Source organism: Saccopteryx bilineata, chromosome 6, assembly GCF_036850765.1.
Source record: "Saccopteryx bilineata isolate mSacBil1 chromosome 6, mSacBil1_pri_phased_curated, whole genome shotgun sequence".
Taxonomy (NCBI): Eukaryota; Metazoa; Chordata; class Mammalia; order Chiroptera; family Emballonuridae; genus Saccopteryx; species Saccopteryx bilineata.
This window is the reverse complement of record NC_089495.1, coordinates 60436096-60453393: the sequence shown is the minus strand read 5'-3', so window position 1 is coordinate 60453393 and position 17298 is coordinate 60436096. Positions and strand designations below refer to the sequence as shown.

Genomic DNA, 17298 nt, shown 5'->3' with positions numbered 1-17298 from the left:
ACAAAACCACACTGAAAGAAGTAGAGAAGACAGGAACTGGCGTATGTAAATTTGAAAAATAACTTTTGATTAAATATATTTAATTCCAAAGACAAAAAAAGTTAACAAAAACATTGTACTTCATTTGGTATTCTCCTTAAAAGTGTATGCATAACCAATTCTGAAACTATTTGTATTATATTCTTGGGGGGAATATTAATATATTGTAAAAAATAAAAGATCTTGCTTGAAAAAGAGAGTAAAAAATCAGAAAAAAAAAAGATGCTAAGACAAACCCTGTAGTGATATTGAATAACAAACTTGGATGGTAAATTTTTTTTTTTTAAAAAAAAGACATCTGCATAGTTTTGAAATATTTCCCCAAAACATACAAGTTCTAAGGGAAACAAATAGTAAATTTTTATTCTGACATATGATACATGTCAACATAATGTACCCCTTTACATGAGGCATCGAGGAAACAAATCCTTTATTATGCCCTTTTTGATAATGCACAACTTTAATTTAACAATAAGAAAATAATCAGGAAAATCCAAATGAAAAGACATTTTATAAAAAAAACTGGCTGGTATATTTCAAAAGGCTCAAGGTCATATAAGATAAGATTAAAAACTTTCAAGAATAAAGGAGACTAATAAAACATAAGTAAGTGCAATAGGGGATTCTGGGTTGGATCTTAGTACATAAAAGCATATTATTGGGTAAAAAATCATGAAATATGAATAAATACTCTAATTTACTGTATGAAATTATACCAAAGGAAATTTCTTGAATTTGATCATTTTTATGCATATGTAAAATGCTAAAAAAAAAAAGGAGTTGGGTAAAAGGTATGTGAAAACTCCTATTACTATTTTTACAAGTCTCTGTATGTCCCAAATTATTTCAATATAAAACTTTTCAGTGTATATTTTTATATTTTTCAAAATAAATAAATCTCCTTGAGTAAGTAAATAGCTATATAAACAATTAGTCAAACAAATGATAATAGCACCAACAATAATAAATTGTAACATATTGACACCTAAGATAACAGATTTTGTTAAAGAATTGATGTTCAAGAAATGGAAAAAGAAATATTTATAGGAATGGATTAAAATATTAAGCCTTGAGTCTGACAGATATGAAAGTAGCTCCTTAATATAAATATTTTCACTGAAAAGAAAATGCTTGATTTTGATAAGCAGATAAAGCTAACTTTATTTGAAGATGCTACAATTTGGTGATCATTTCATATGGGCCATGATTTCAAAGATTTATAATAGGAAGTAAACAAATGCAGGGTAACAAAATATACTTTTTTGTATGAATGTTACAAGTAAAGATTGAGAGGTAAGAATTAAGTATTAGGCCTCCCCCAACATAGACACATGCATATAGAAAACCATACAAACTGCAACATTCCAGGACAAAAACTCATGTATGGACTGTAGAATCATTTGTAGGCATGTACATTGTTTATTCACTAGCATTACAGCACAAGGGGAGTTGTTTTTTATGGGTTCATTTATGTAGGTGTGAAGTCTGGTTCTTGCATGCCCATGGATATTCATCAAGTGTCTGGATACAACAGGAACTAGAACATCAGATGTGCATGCCCACATCTTTCCCGTGACTGGAATAAAGACTTGGACACTAGAAAGATATCACATTGTCTAGCCATCTTTTTCTCTTTTTAAATGTTTATTTTTAATTTATTTGTTGACATGGCTTGAAGTGTCCCACTCAATATAACACCCTCTACACACTACATCATGCCCTCCCATGCCCCATGCAAAGTCTCTTTCTACTCCCAATTCTTCCCCTTTGCCCCACCGCCCTTACTTCCAACCCTCCTTTCCCTCTGGCTAGTGTTACTAAGTTGTGTGTGTGTGTGTGTGTGTATGTTATGTTATGCATATATGAGTTTGGTTAAGCCCTTCACCTTCTTTGATTCCGTTCCTTCAATATATCTTAATGTAGGTCAATGGTACAGATAGAACAATGTAACACTTATAAAAAAAATTTAAGAAGGCCAAACAACAGATATTGAACTACATCTGCAGATTTGAAAACCCAAGTACCCATTTACAGCAAAATGGTGGGATCTTGATAACATTATACGGAGTGAAATAAGTAAATCAGAAAAAACCAGGAACTGCAACTGCATTATTCCATATGTAGATGGGACATAGAAGTGAGACCAAGAGACATTGATAAGAGTGTGGTGGTTACCGGAGGAGGGGGGAAAGGGAGAAGGAAGGGGGGAGGGGGAGGGGCACAAAGAGAACTAGATAGAAGGTGACAGAGGACAATCTGACTTTGGGTGATGGGTATGCAACATAATTGAACGACAAGATAACCTGGACATGTTATCTTTGAATATATGTATCCTGATTTACTGATGTCACCCCATTAAAAAAAAATAAATAAAAAAAAAGAAAAAGAAAAAGAAAACCCAAGTACCTACCTAAAGAAAAGGTAGGAATAATATTCTTTTTTTTTTTTTTTGCCACTCCAAGTCAAGTTTCCTTCCTTTTACTTTCTTTTGCCTCCTCCCACTCACCTTTCCTTTTGGAATACAAAATCAACATTTTGAATTCACTGCAACATCAATTTACAATACCAAATTGTTACACAGTTCCAAGAAAACAGATTATTGCCACTTGCTTACCAACACTGATGGATCTGTTTCAGTGTTCAAAACCAACACTTGTAGTGCAGTTCAATGCACTGTGTAATGTGAAAAATTAGAAAGCATAATTTGTCATAATGCAACAGTGATTTACAAGAAAAATGTCGAGTCTTGTTAGTGATATTTTGTTAGAATTGAGTTTTTAAAAAAGTTGTTCTCAGAACTGGACCACATCCTCATACTGAGCCAAGAGATAAGCTGCATTTTATTTATAATAGTATAGCTGTTTGTAATTACCTGCAAATAAAATACAAGGTATGTAAACTGCTTAGAAATTAAGTGAGTCTATATAAAACTTAAACTGAAAATAATATGGCATCACAATTATCAGAATTTTATTTCCTTTGTGGAAAAATTGCAGGCAAGAAATAAATCTAATTAAAATGGGATAAAATAAGTATAGCTGACCTAGTAAATATATTTATACATTGTGGAAAAACAAAAAATAATATTGGATTTAGGTCTCAAGAAAGTATTAAAAGCCAAGCTGAGAATATGTCTTTAAAATGAAACAAGGGCACCTGAATGAGGGGGAAATTATGCAGATGCACGTGATATGTCTGCACTTAGTCTTGCACGTGTTTTCCCTCGTTGGTTATGTATAGGTGTTTCGTGTCACTGTACATAAAATAGTGAGGAAGATAAAGCAATTAAAATAAATAGTTACTTCCTTCTTAAGTAAATCATTTCAAATTTCATTCATTAAAATATTCTCTACATTTTATACTCTGAAGACAGTCATTAAATATAAGTCAAATGAATAAATGGTTAGTTTTACTTTTCTACCAGATTTATTTTATATTAACCTTGCTTGCATATTGTGACACTATTTCTAAATTATCTATCTCAACCTTCATGGTTGATGCTATCAATACTCAAAAGTACTATTTCCAATATTAGTTTATCTTCACTTTCCTTAACTCCTTCTATTAAGAGTTCTATCTGGGGTAATCATGCTTAAAGAGGCTGATGATCTATATATATATATATATATATATATATATATATATATCATATATACATATATACATATGTATCATATATACATATATATTAAGAATTTCTGATTTTTTTAGACATGACAACTGTGCAATCAAAGTTAAATAAAAGTAGAATGCTGCTTATAGAATGTTGTGCAAACATTCTATAAGCAGCATTAACAACATAAAAATTTGAAGGTTTTCTAATATCTGCATATAAAGTTTGAGCACAATTAGAAGTTTATGATTAGGTGACATGGGCATCTGCAATTTTAGTGATGCCAAGAAGAGAGCTTGTCATTAATGGAGTGGAAGAGTAGAATGAGGGTAGAAAGCATCTGCCATGTTGGAATGAACAATCAGTGACTGATGCTTTAAGCCACAAAGAATGGTGTTGGCTCAGACTTGAAAGGTTAAGAAAGCAAACTTATTACCGGATAGGTATCTATAACCTCTAAGGATAAAAGGAGTTCCATATAGCCATTTGCTATCAAGTAGTTTTTTGGTGTCTTTACAAGTTAGTGCCATATTAGAAGCTGACAAGTTAATCATTCAAAGGCAGCAGTAGCTAGATCATCTATTAAGAGTGGGAATGCAAACTTGGTAGCAAATGTAGGCTCTAACTTTGGCTGTTCATTCATGTGAGAACTGAGCCATTTGGGCATAATGGATATTGAGGACTAGCTAACATCAAATGGTAGAGCAACTGAGTCACAACCTTGTGCCAAGAACAATCTGGGACTCACCTACCAATAGAGATGGCATCTACTTTATCCACTAGGCAGAGAGTGAGCCAGTCCAAATTTCCATCTTACCACATCGATTTTCTCATACCTTTCTCGGTACTACTTATGTTAGGTGATACAAGAAACAGGTGTCAGATGGAATTAGACATTCAAGAGGTACAAAAGGTTTATTGGGTAAATGCTTATAAGAGAAAGGCCAAGAGAAATTAAGGAGGCTGGCAGAGCTATCAGATAGCAATAAAGATATGATTTCTGTTAAGGAGAAGAAAAGAAATAAAGAAACTTTTGGAGTACTAAGAGAATTGAGGAAGGCCTATAAAAAGTCTGGCCAGATCACAGCCAGGAGCAGAGGCTAAACTAGCTGGATGAGGACAGACTAAACTGGGCTAAGTTTTGGCACAGACTAAACCAACAGCACAGGATTTCTAGACCCTGGGCTTGATGACTACAAGGATGGACTTCTTCAACCATAGGACAAAGCTGAACCTGGGAGAGTCCTTTGTGTTTGCTGTAGCTTCAATAAATCTTACCACCACACCTGAAAAAAACAATCCATGAGCAAAACTCATCTGTCAGAGAAATCTCACAGCTCACAGGAATAAGCCTGCCTTCCTGTCCTGTTATACTTGGTCATTAGTTGGAACCATCATGGGAAGCATGCTCGAAACACTACAGTGATGAGTTCAGGTTGCAGCGTTTAAGCCCATTGATCCATAATTCTCCTCGCAGTGTAAGATATGTGACACTATAGTGAATTTGCTCACTTGAGACAACCGTCAATAATAACTAGAAACAACAAAAAAGCAGAAATAATTATATATGTTAGGAAATAAGAATCGACCAAAGCATAAAATGCTGACATGATCAAGATCAGAGAAGGAATGTAAGTAGATAAGAAGATTCCAAATGTTGGTGCCTTTAAGGCCAGTAGCTAAGGCCACCATCACAGCCACCTGACCCATGCAGGTTTGCATTTGATTCGGACAGATGGTAATGAAACAACAGAGCTAGGAACTAGTGGCCCATTATCTTTAATCTTAGCTCTCACCCAGTGGAGGAGAAATACACACAGTGGGAAAACACTTCCCTTTCCATTCTGGGCTCCCAAAGGCACTGTCTCATCCAAGTATTCCTAGGATCATAGGTTTCTACCTCACCAGCCTCATTCACCTCTGTTCCCCATCTCCTTTTCTATGCACAAACTGCACAAACTGGCTTCTCCTTCAGCACTCCACCATCTTGGCTTCCTCTCCTCTGTAATGCTGATGGCAGAATCTGAGCTAGCATGCTCCCCACTCTGCCTCATTTTATAGTGTAGAAATTAAAGCCTTTAAGCCAATATACAAATAAAGAAGTCTCTGATACAAAGGCACTTATCTGAGGCATAAATGAGATTTCTCATAAGAGTGCACCACCCTACAGCATGCAACAATCAAGTGTGCGGGGATAAGCCTAGTTTTGAGAAGATCTTAGTATTAGAAGGGTGGGAAAGGTTTAGTCTTAAAACTAAGCCTTAGGCTATAATGACTTTGCCAGTTTACAGCCTATCTTCCACACACCATGCAAACTATAAATGAGTAAACATATATTGTATATCATATTTACAAACTTATTTGACCTACAGGGCTGTTTTGCCCTCAAAGTACTTACTAATTTTAAGCAGCTCTTTCATCTTCAGAGAACCTGCAAATTCTAAAGTAACAAATGCAGATCTGAGACTTAGAATAAAAGTGACAAATCAGGGACTGGTGGGTAGGGAATTCTGAATATTAAAACCTGATATAAGATGTCTATAAAGTATGAAACCAATGGTAAAATGGGATATTTTGAACAATAGTAAGATAAAATTTGAAAATGTAGATTAAAAAACAATACTTAAATAATAATTGAATATATCTTTCCAAAACTAACACAAAAAGAAATTGAAAATCTGTTTTCTCCCAACCTCTACATTCTTTTTAAATGAGAGAAGGAAAGACAGTAAGACAGACTCCTGCATTTGCCCCTACCAGTATTTACCTGGCAACCCCATCCGAGGCTGATGCTTGATCAATCAAACTATTTTTAGTGCCCAGGGCTTATGTGCTGAACCAACTGAGTTATCTTCAGCACCTGGGCCCACGTTCAAACCAATGGAGCTACTTGCTGTGTGAGGTGAAGTGGGAGAGAAGGAGGAGAGGGAGGTGGAGAGAAGCAGATGGTTGTTTCTTTTATGTGCCCTGATTGGGAATCTAACCCAGGATGTCCATACGGTGTGCAAATGCTCTATTCATTGAACCAATTGGCTAGGGCCCTAATTTGTACTTCTTAATCTTTAAATCTATACCCCCTCCCCCCCTGGCAATCATCAGTCATTCTCTGTATCTAAGAGTTTCTATTTTGTTTGTTTATTTTGTTCTTTTAATTCAACATATAAGTGAAATTATGTGATATTTGTATATCTCTGATTTATTTCACTTAGCATGATACCCTCCAAGTCCATTCATGCTGTCACTAAGATTACATCATTTTTTATGGTCGAGTAATATTCCATTGTATACATGTATTACTGCTTTATAATTCAAGTGATGAGCACTTAAATTGCTTCCATATCTTGACTACCATAATGCTGCAATAAGCATAGGTGTGCATATAAAGTAATTCCATTTTTAAATTTTTGAGGATACTCCATACTGTTATTTATACTTGCTACACCAATCTGAATTCCTACCAACAGTGCATGATTGCTAGTTAAAATAATTACAAATATGTAAAGTACAGCTTAGGGAATATAGTGAATAATATTTTAATAACTATGTATGGTGTCAAGTGGGTAATTGAAATATCAGAAGGACCATTTTGTAAAGTATATGATTGTCTAACCACTATGTTATACACTTGAAACTAATACAAAATAATATTGAATGTAAACTGTAATTCAAAAATAAAATTAAAAATAAAAGAAAATCTGTATTTTTCTATACATAGATTAAAAATATTTTAGTGTTAATTTGAAACCTTTTCAAAACATTAGAACTAGATTTCTTCACTAGTGAAATTTTCTATACTTCTGAATAAAAAATAATACCAAATTCATCCAGGGAATAAAAAAAAATACAATACTTTCTAGCCCATCTGTTACAGCCAGCATAATATTCACAATTGAACTTGACAAGAACTTTTAAAGTAGAAATAGTATAAGTAAATTCCTCTCATAAATATATATATAAAAAAACATTGTCATAGAAAAAAATGAGAAAATATATATCAAAATTGAAAACAAACCAAATCAAATGTCAGAGGTATTAACACAGAAAATAACAATAAAGATGTATAATTATAATTTAAAACTCCCTGAAAATGTTATGTAAATAACATAAAAGTGTGTCAAAGATATGGCTGACAATTTTGTAAATACTAAGTCTCTGAATGTCAGCACTCAAACCATTAACTTACACAAATGGTAATGATTGATGTTGCAATACCTATAAGTGAAATATAGAAATAGAATATGCTCACATAATGATGCTCTCATGTGATTCAGCTTCTTAGAATTATTTTGAACATATACTCATTATCAATGCCCAAAATTAATTACTGGAAGAAAATAGATGTAAAATATAAATAGTGGGCTAATTATTTCACAGATAAGATAACATTAATTTAAACACCACTTAAAACACAGAAAAAATTAACAACTGTTTAAACTTATGATCTCACAAAAAGTAGAAGAAATAAACTTATTTGATAAATTGTTCAATTGATCTAAAGGAATCTGACAGTTGACACAGCATATATTTAAGTACCTGAAAAATGGCCCTGGCCGGTTTGCTCAGTGGTAGAGCATAGGCCTGGCGTGCAGGAGTCCCGGGTTCGATTCCCAATCAGGGCACACAGGAGAAGCGCCCATCTGCTTCTCCTCCCCTGCCCCTCTCCTTCCTCTCTGTCTCTCTCTTCCCCTCCTGCAGCCAAGGCTCCATTGGAGCAAAGTTGGCCCGGTCATTGAGGATGGCTCCATGGCTTCTGCCTCAGGCACTAGAATGACTCTGGTTGCAACAGACCGATGCCCCAGATGGGGCAGAGCATCGCCCCCTGGTGGGCATGCCGGGTGGATCCCGGTCGGGCGCATGTGGGAGTCTGTCTGACTGCCTTCCCGTATCCAACTTCAGAAAAAAAAAAGAAAAAAGAAGTACCTGAAAAATATCATAAACAATAGTGTTAAGATGGAATAAGAATCTTTATATTAGGCATCAGAGAAGGAGAAAAGGGCCATATTAATTCAAGAGAAAATGGTATCTTCCAGTTAGATATTATTAAAAACAATTTTTTTTCTCAAAATGGAAGACAGTTACCATAAAAAAACCATCAAAAAGTAAATAAAGACAGAAAATATATTTTCTAAGAAATGCAGTAATATATAATGTTTTCTGTAAAAATTAGTTCAGGAACATAAATGGAATTTATAATAATGATATGGTGTATGTAAAAAGCCGCTTTGAACTTTAATAGCCAGAGTACCCTCTGCCTATGCTAAAATACACAGGTCTATTTCAGAAAAATATATGCTTACATGGTTATGAAATTTGATTCCCAATGTATGGCAAAAATTCTGCATTATAAAAAAATAATAAACAAATATAACACTCCAAAGGCCCATTAACTCCATGCTAGATACTTAAGAAATAACAGTATGTATAATTATACTTTGTAAGGAATCTACCTAAAATCAATCAGGAAAATAATAAATATTATGCAAATATCTGTATTAATTATAGAAACTGATTGATAGTTGTTGGGCAAATGAGTTTGTAAAATCTATATTTTCTGGTTTTGCTCACTCTTATTGTTAAGAATGGCTACTGCTTACATAATGATGCTTTCACGTGATACAGCTGATTGCTTTCATGTTTGGGGAGGAGCTTGGTTATGCTAATGTGTATGGGGGGGAGGACTTTCGCACGATTAAGTTTTAAAAGAAGGAGCTAGAAGGTCATTTTTGGAGAGAGACCACATTGTTGTAGAGAGAAGAGGGACCACGTTGTTCCAGGGGAGAGAGGCCTTGTGGTTGGAAGAGAAGAGGCAGTCAAGATGGCTGGGTGCTATAGGAGAAGCCAGTTTGTGCAGAGTTTGTGCAGAGAGAAGGAGATGGGGAACAGAGGTGAATAAGGCTGGTGGACCCCTAGATTCTAGGAAAAAAGTGGAGAAAGTCACTGGCTTTGGGAGCACTGAATGGAAAGGGAAGTGTATTCGCACTGTGTGTATTTTCTCATCTGCCAGTAGTGAGCAGAAATTTTAAAATGACCCTCCAATTTTTGGCTCTGTTGATTCATTACCATCTGTCCAAATTAAATAAAAACCTACATGTGAATGGCCATGATAGAAGTGGCGGTCCCTGGCCTTATGATAGTTAACACCCTTTCTTGAATAAAACTGCACACCCAGAGACTTGAATAACAAATTCTACCCCCAAAAAAATAAATAATAGAAGACCTACAAAAATTATTCCAGAAAATAAAGTGAAACTATATCCCAAATCATTTTATGAAAACAATATTATCCTAATAGAGCAATATCTCATAAGCAGAAAAACATCAGCATCAAAAAAATAAACTATGACTAGATAATCTTGGTGATTATAATGTTAATTAAAATATTGTTTAAAATATCCAAACTCTGGAATAAACCAAATGTTTAATACTGAGTGAATGGATAATAAAATGGTGGTTATTTCATTCAATGGTGTACTACTCAGTAATAAAAATGAATTAAATACTGATGCAAGCAACATCATGGATGAATTTCAAAGCATTATGATAAGTGAAATAATTTAGATACAAAAGATTATATGCTATTTGATTGGATTTTTATGACTTTCTGGGAAAGACAAAACTCTGTGATATAAAATCGATGTGAGGAGCCAAAATTGGAAGGAAATACATGACTGCAAAAAGCAGAATGGACATTTTAACTTGATGGAAATAGTTTAATTATAGTGACTTATAATTGTAGTGATGTTTGCATGAATGTATTTTTCAAAACCATTTGTACAAAATCATATTGTACAAATATAATTGGTAAGTTTTTTTATGTTTTTAAGTCTAAAATAAAAACTGTTTTTGAAGATTATGACTTAAGGATTTTGCTTCAGAAAACCTTTAATTTTATTGTATTCTGACTTGGAAAAACCTGAATTTAGATATTCTGTGATATACAAAGCATTGTTATAAAGTACCACACCCCAGATTCTGAAAGGCACTGTACCTCATTTCATCGAGTTCACATGGAGACACTCAGTCCAGATGAATTTTGAAGAATTTTATTAGAGAAGGAAATTTTAAATATGCCAGCCACATATAGCTGACATGGGGCATCTGCAGGCCCAAATCGTGCAGTCCCAAAGATAGTTCAGGGGCTGCTTATATACTCTTGATCACACATGGGCGGGGTAGAGCATGACATCACAGTACAACTGGCAACATTTGTTTAGGGGATACACAGAGACATTAAGACTTTCAAGGTAACAGAATCACAGATGTTTACAAATCTTTCAGGATTCATTTTTCCTCACTAGCCTAGAGGTATTTTACCCTGAAGATTCCAGGGAGGGGGAGGAACTACAATTAATGCAAGATGGTATGTGAATTCTGCCTCCTACTGAATAAGAAGAAGTTACTAGGTTAACCTGTATTTTAGATTTGAAACTGAATGACTCATTGTTCTTGCAAGCCAGAAACTTCTACATCATTCTCCCTCTACTCCCTAAAGGAGGGATGGGACAGAAAAGCCTGATAGGAAAACCTGACCTTTCCTCCCAGAATACCAATATCAATTTTCAGCTTTTTGGTACCTTACAACAGCATCAGAGAACTGGCTAGTTAAGACATAAGTTAGCAGTTCCTCTTTTCTTCAGACCCAATATATACAGATCAGATATTATAAAACCTGGTCAGAGTAAGCTTTTTTATTTTTTCACACCAAGGTATGTGGTTCTGAGCTGAAGAAATAACACTGAACATTAAGTCTCGAAGACCATATCAGAGGTCAGGAAAAGCTGAAATACTTAAATAGAAAGAACTGAATTTGAACACTATACCTACTACATTCATTTGCATGTTTCTCAAATGTAATATAATCTAACACTTTTGTAATTTTTTTTGAAAGCAAGTTGTAAAGCCAGGAGCCGCCATCATGGCCATTCACATGCAGATTCGCGTTGGATTCGGACAGTCAGTAAAGAAACAACGGAGCCAAGAACTGATGGGCTGTCATCTTTAATTCTAGCTTGCACCCGGCGGGCAAGTAAAAACACACACTGGGCTCCAAAACCCACTCACATTCAGTGCTCACAAAGTTACTGACTTATCCGAGTTTTCTAGAATCAAAGGTTTCTAGCTCACCAGACTTATTCACCTCTGTTCCCCATCTCCTTCCTTCTCCAGCGTCAAACTGCACAAACTGGCCTCTCACTCAATACTCCGCCATCTTGGCTGCTTCTCCTGGCCACATGGCCTCTTTCTGCTCTCCTCTCTGCTCTCTCCTCTAATGGTAATCTCAGGAACCAAGAGCGCAAGCTCCCGTTCTGCCCCTATTTTATAGTATAGAAATCCAAATCTTTAATCCAATATACAAAATAGGGAAGTCTCTAATACAAAGTCACTTATCTGGGGCTTGATGGTATTGTACCACCCCATATCAAAAAGGGTGGGAAAGGCTTTATCCCAAAACCAAGCCCCAGGCTACAAGGATTCTCAACACACATTAATATCACCTGTGCAAAGGCCTCCACGTGGGCAGTGTCAACTTTAACAAAGTGAGCATAATACATTTTATCTGCCCAACAATCCACCTCTATGCTCACTTTACTACCCACAATCTACATCACCAGCATCCCTGTGCAAGGAAATTAGGCACATTACATAAATTACAACAACATGGCAAATCATACCATTTCAACAATTACAAAGGTACATTTCACCAATCTCTGAGTACTTTGCCAAAAGCACAAAATGTCCTCGGCCTTTTCTCTAGTCATGGGAAAAGCTTCCCGGGGCAGGGGAGTGCTTCCAGCAAAGCCATCCCCCACCCCCATCAGGGTATTTCACATTGTCCAAAATCCATAATCCGTAAGTCCATCCAACAAAGGAGCCAATGCCCACTCCGGTAGAAGTCCAGGAAATCAGTCCATGCACATAGGGCGTCAGCCACCCCCCCTCATCCCTGCCATCCTCGCAGGTCTTACACTGTCCTAAAGAGGGGCACATGGCAATGGCAGTCAGCATTTCAATCTCTGCTCTGGAGAAATGTCCAGCCCTGTGTCCCAAAATCACAGACCTACCAGGGCCTTAGTAGGTGCTCCTTCCAGCTGCGCTTTCACCTTCTGGAGACTGCAGATTGCAACTCCAGCCCAATTCTCCTCATCCTCCAAAGAGGAACTGAAAACAACAGCTCTGGCTGCTGGTCTTGAGCCCTGGGCCGTTGCCGCCTTCTGCTCTGCAGACCTTGCAGCTCTGGACCCAGCCTCAGCTTCAGCCTCAGCTCCGGCTTCCTGCTGCTGCTGGCTCTCCACAATGTCGAGGGCAATTTGCAACTCACGAACCTGTGAATCCTCCTCCAGCAGCTGCTCCATTTCCAGGCGAATCTTGCAAACCTGGTTGGCCTCCTCCTCCAGCACTTCCTCCAGCGCTTCCTCCAGCTCCAGGGTCAGCATCTGTCCCTCCCACATTTGCTCCAGCTCCTTCCACTGCTCGGTTGGCAGGTCCCAGGCAGCCTCTTCCACAGAGCTCTCAGTTTCCTCACGCATGGCTGTAAAAGTCAGCCAGCCTACGGTCCCCAAAAGGACAGCCATGAGGAACCATAACAGCAGCCAGTCCTCTACTCCACTACTCAAAGGTTCCTTGCTGATCTGTACCGAATCCTGCTGACTACGCCAAATGTAGAGCCAGAAGCCACGGCCACTATCAAAGCAACCTGGCCCATGCAGGTTCGCATTGGATTCGGACAGTCGGTAAAGAAACAACAGAGCCAAAAACTGGTGGGCCATAGTCTTTAATCCTAGCTTGCACCCGGCAAGCAAGCAAAAACACACACTGGGCTCCAAAACCCACTCACATTCAGTGCTCACAAAGCTACTGACTTATCCAAGTTTCCTAGAATCAAAGGTTTCTAGCTCACCAGACTTATTCACCTCTGTTCCCCATCTCCTTCCTTCTCCAGCATCAAACTGCACAAACTGGCCTCTCACTCAATACTCCGCCATCTTGGCTGCTTCTCCTGGTCACATGGCCTCTTTCTGCTCTCCTCTCTGCTCTCTCCTCTAATGATAATCTCAGGAACCAAGAGCCCAAGCTCCTATTCTGCCCTTATTTTATAGTGTAGAAATCCAAATCTTTAATCCAATATACAAAATAGGGAAGTCTCTAATACAAAGTCACTTATCTGGGGCTTGATGGGATTGTACCACCCCACATCAAAAAGGGTGGGAAAGGCTTAATCCCAAAACCAAGCCCCAGGCTACAAGGATTCTCAACACACATTAATATCACCTGTGCAAAGGCCTCCACGTGGGCAGCGTCATCTTTAACAAAGTGAGCATAATACATTTTATCTGCCCAACACAAGTTAATTAATTTATGCTGACAAAATGCCAAAGAAAAGTCTGTAGTATACAGACACAGTTCTCATTGTGTTTTGGTAATTGTCCACATTTTATTATTTTAAATATTTTTAACATTTAAATATATAAAATTAAAAAAATATTGAACTTTTTGATTCTCTCATTGTAAAAGAACAGTTCGTATTTTTCAAAAAAAACTACAACTCAAAAAACAAAAAACCTCAACTCCAAATTTTTAGCTGAATCTGATTATATATTTTGATTTTTGTTTCCAAGGAGTAAACTCCTTCTGCCTATTACATAATACTTAGTGTCATTATCTGCTGCTCTATTGTAAATACTATGTAGACCAACCTGTAAATTATTTTCCAAACCCTCCAAAACTGGAAAGTGACTTTTGTAAAGTATAATTTGTTAATTAAAATGTTCATATTTTGTATCCAACTAATAAATATGAGATTAATTCATTTGCTCTACTGATGCAGATATTAAATCCTGCAAGTAGGGAACCATCCATCTAACCTTGAACCCTCTATGACTTGGATTGTGGAACTTTAGTTAAAAGCCCTGAAGGAATATCTTTTGAATGCAAACACCAAGAAATTGTGTGAATGATTACCTTTGTGTAGACACAAAGGAATGCATGTGAATGGGCTTTAGAGAGTTAGCTTAGAGGTTCTAGATTGCCCCTTCCTTTATGCTTGTTAATTAGCAAAAGAAAAAGAATGTACTGACCCAAATTAGCCCTTTCTCCCTGTCAGCAAAACAGCCATTAGTCATTCTTTCCCCTTATCTCCTGATCTCCCTCCCTGTAATCCTGTTGTCTTTGTTATGATTCTGATCAATAAAAACTGAGAGAGAAGGAAATTCAGGAGGTCTTCTTTTTCCTCCCTAGGTAAGCCTCCTCCTCTTCCTCTTTTTTTTTTTTGTATTTTTCTGAAGTTGGAAACAGGGAGGCAGTCAGACAGACTCTTGCATGCGCCTGACCGGGATCCACCCGACATGCCCACCAGGGGGCAATGCTCTGCCCATCTGGGGCGTTGCTCTGTTGCAACCAGGGCCATTCTAGCACCTGAGGCAGAGCCTATGGAGCCATCCTCAGCGCCCTGGCCAACTTTGCTTCAATGGAGCCTTGGCTGTGGGAGGGGAAGAGAGAAACAGAGAGGAAGGAGAGGGGGAGGGTGGAAAAGCAGATGGGCGCTTCTCCAGCGTGCCCTGGCCAGGAATCGAACCCAAGATTCCTGCAAGCCAGGCTGATGCTCTACCACTGAGCCAATCAGCCAGGGCCTCCTCTTCCTCTTGATGTAAGTTTGTGTCCTGAGTAGGTTTTTTCCACATGACACTGGTAGTTCACAGTGGGCTGGAGTACTTCACCTGCAGGACATCATGTTGAGCCAGACAACCTAAGACTGGAGATGATTTCAGTAAATATAGCATTGTAATTTTTATACATTTTTCTTTGACAATACTGTATATGAAAATTTCAAGTTAAAAAATAAACTGTCAATTTTCATAAGAATAAGAATGTATGTATTATTAATATTACTAGGATAGGATGAAAAGCTTGCAGTCTAAGACCTAAACACTGCAAAATGTAAAAGTCACATATGGTATCCAGTAATTATATATATAAATATCCAAAGACATAAAAAGACAATCTTCAAAAATTCAGCAAACCATATGCTATGTGAGTGAAGAATAATGCTGATGATATCACTTATGTAAAGGATTTAGCAGATTAAAAAGAGTAGAAAAAATAAAAGCATGAGAGTATTTATTATGTAGAATTTAAGTAAAGCATAAATTTAATAGTGGAAGCAGTATGAAACCCTAAAGCTGGTTTTTAGAATTAAATTTTTTTGTTAACAAATGTTGAAAAATAATATTTAGATGTCACTGCCCATATCACAATTATGTGGCTTAGCTTTCAAAAAGAAAATTAAAGAAATATGGCCATGGGAGTCCTATATTAAGGTTATTAGACATTTGCTACAGCCCTGAGCAAAAAATCCTGGTAATATACTGGTCTGTTAACCTTACTTATGAAACAGAAAAGAAAAGGTTTTATTTGTGTAAGGTATTTTTCCCCACCAAGAAGGAAGGAAGAGGCCGGAGCCATGAAGTGTGAAATAATAAAAGGCTTTATTGAGCACAGAGTGCATATCCTGCCCGATGAGTTTCCCTGGCCCCAAGAAAAGATGGAGGCCAAAGAAGTCGCAAGGAGTGACCTGCGTGAGAGATATTTAAAGGGTCCCTACGGTGGTCGAGCTAATATGATGTAGTGAAATCTCACTGGCTGACAGACGGTCGCTTTTTTCCAAAGGTCTCTCAGGAAGTTTCTTTTGGTATGCTTGGTTGTGGGTAGTTCTAGCCAAAGTTCGCGGGGTTTGGGTTCCCCACGTGACTTTTCCCCATTATCCACCAGACCTTACATTCTGACCTTTTATGTTAAATAAAATAGGGGCAGCATTTATTCATCTGGCTACTTCCTGCTGAATAAGGGCATTGTGGGGAGGGGACATTAGAAGGTGGTGGTTTTGAGGAGTGTCAGGAGGAACATCTGTTTGGTCGTGAGTTGAGAAACTTTGCAGATGTGGTCCTGTAAGGATTTTAAAAAAAATAAAAGAGGAGTAATAGGATGATTTGCAGGGCCCAGCCTTTTGGTGAGCTGGAGATGGATGGAGTCCAGTAGTTCTGACTGCCAGTGGTCCTATATGGAGGCAAGCTTGAGGCAAAACTGCATGTCAGGAGTGGCATAAAAAGGGGAAGGGAAAAGCCCTCATTCATTCCCATAAACGAGACCTGTGAGGAAACTAGAGGTCCAGAGTGTGATGGCAAAACAGAGAAGGTAGCCCCATGTCCACAAGAAATGAGATGGACTTACCCGCTAGTTGCAGCATATCCTGGGTTCTCCAAGTCCAGGCCATGTCCTAGGAGTTTGAGCAATGTGCCCACCTGACTGGATTGGCCTCCCATTCAGATGGCTTGTCCTCCACATAGAGGCGCTGAGGAAAAGCCTGTTGTCTAAAGGGGTAATTGCTCCACCAGTGACCAGGCTGCTTGTAGTCAGGGCAGAGTTCAGTGGGCAGCCGTGGGCAAGGGCCCTGCCAGGACCAATAACCCTGCTTGCCACACTTAAAGCAAGCTGCTGGTGAAATTTCTCTTTGTGGCTTGAACTTGGGTCAGGCACTATCTGTGCCTTGCCCTTTTGCTGTGCCGGCCTCAGGGCTGGCACAAGAGTTTGGGTTTGAAGCATTACCTTCTGCTGTATGCAGGCCTGACAAACAACCTTGGGCCTGTTTCTAC

At 37.7% G+C, this 17298-nt stretch overlaps 1 pseudogene; it reads right to left on the bottom strand.

Annotated features, from left to right (window-relative positions):
• The window catches only part of LOC136309300 (small ribosomal subunit protein eS6-like), a 35295-nt pseudogene extending 22209 nt beyond the window's left edge, over nucleotides 1-13086 (bottom strand).
• Between the last annotated feature and the right edge of the window lie 4212 nt (nucleotides 13087-17298).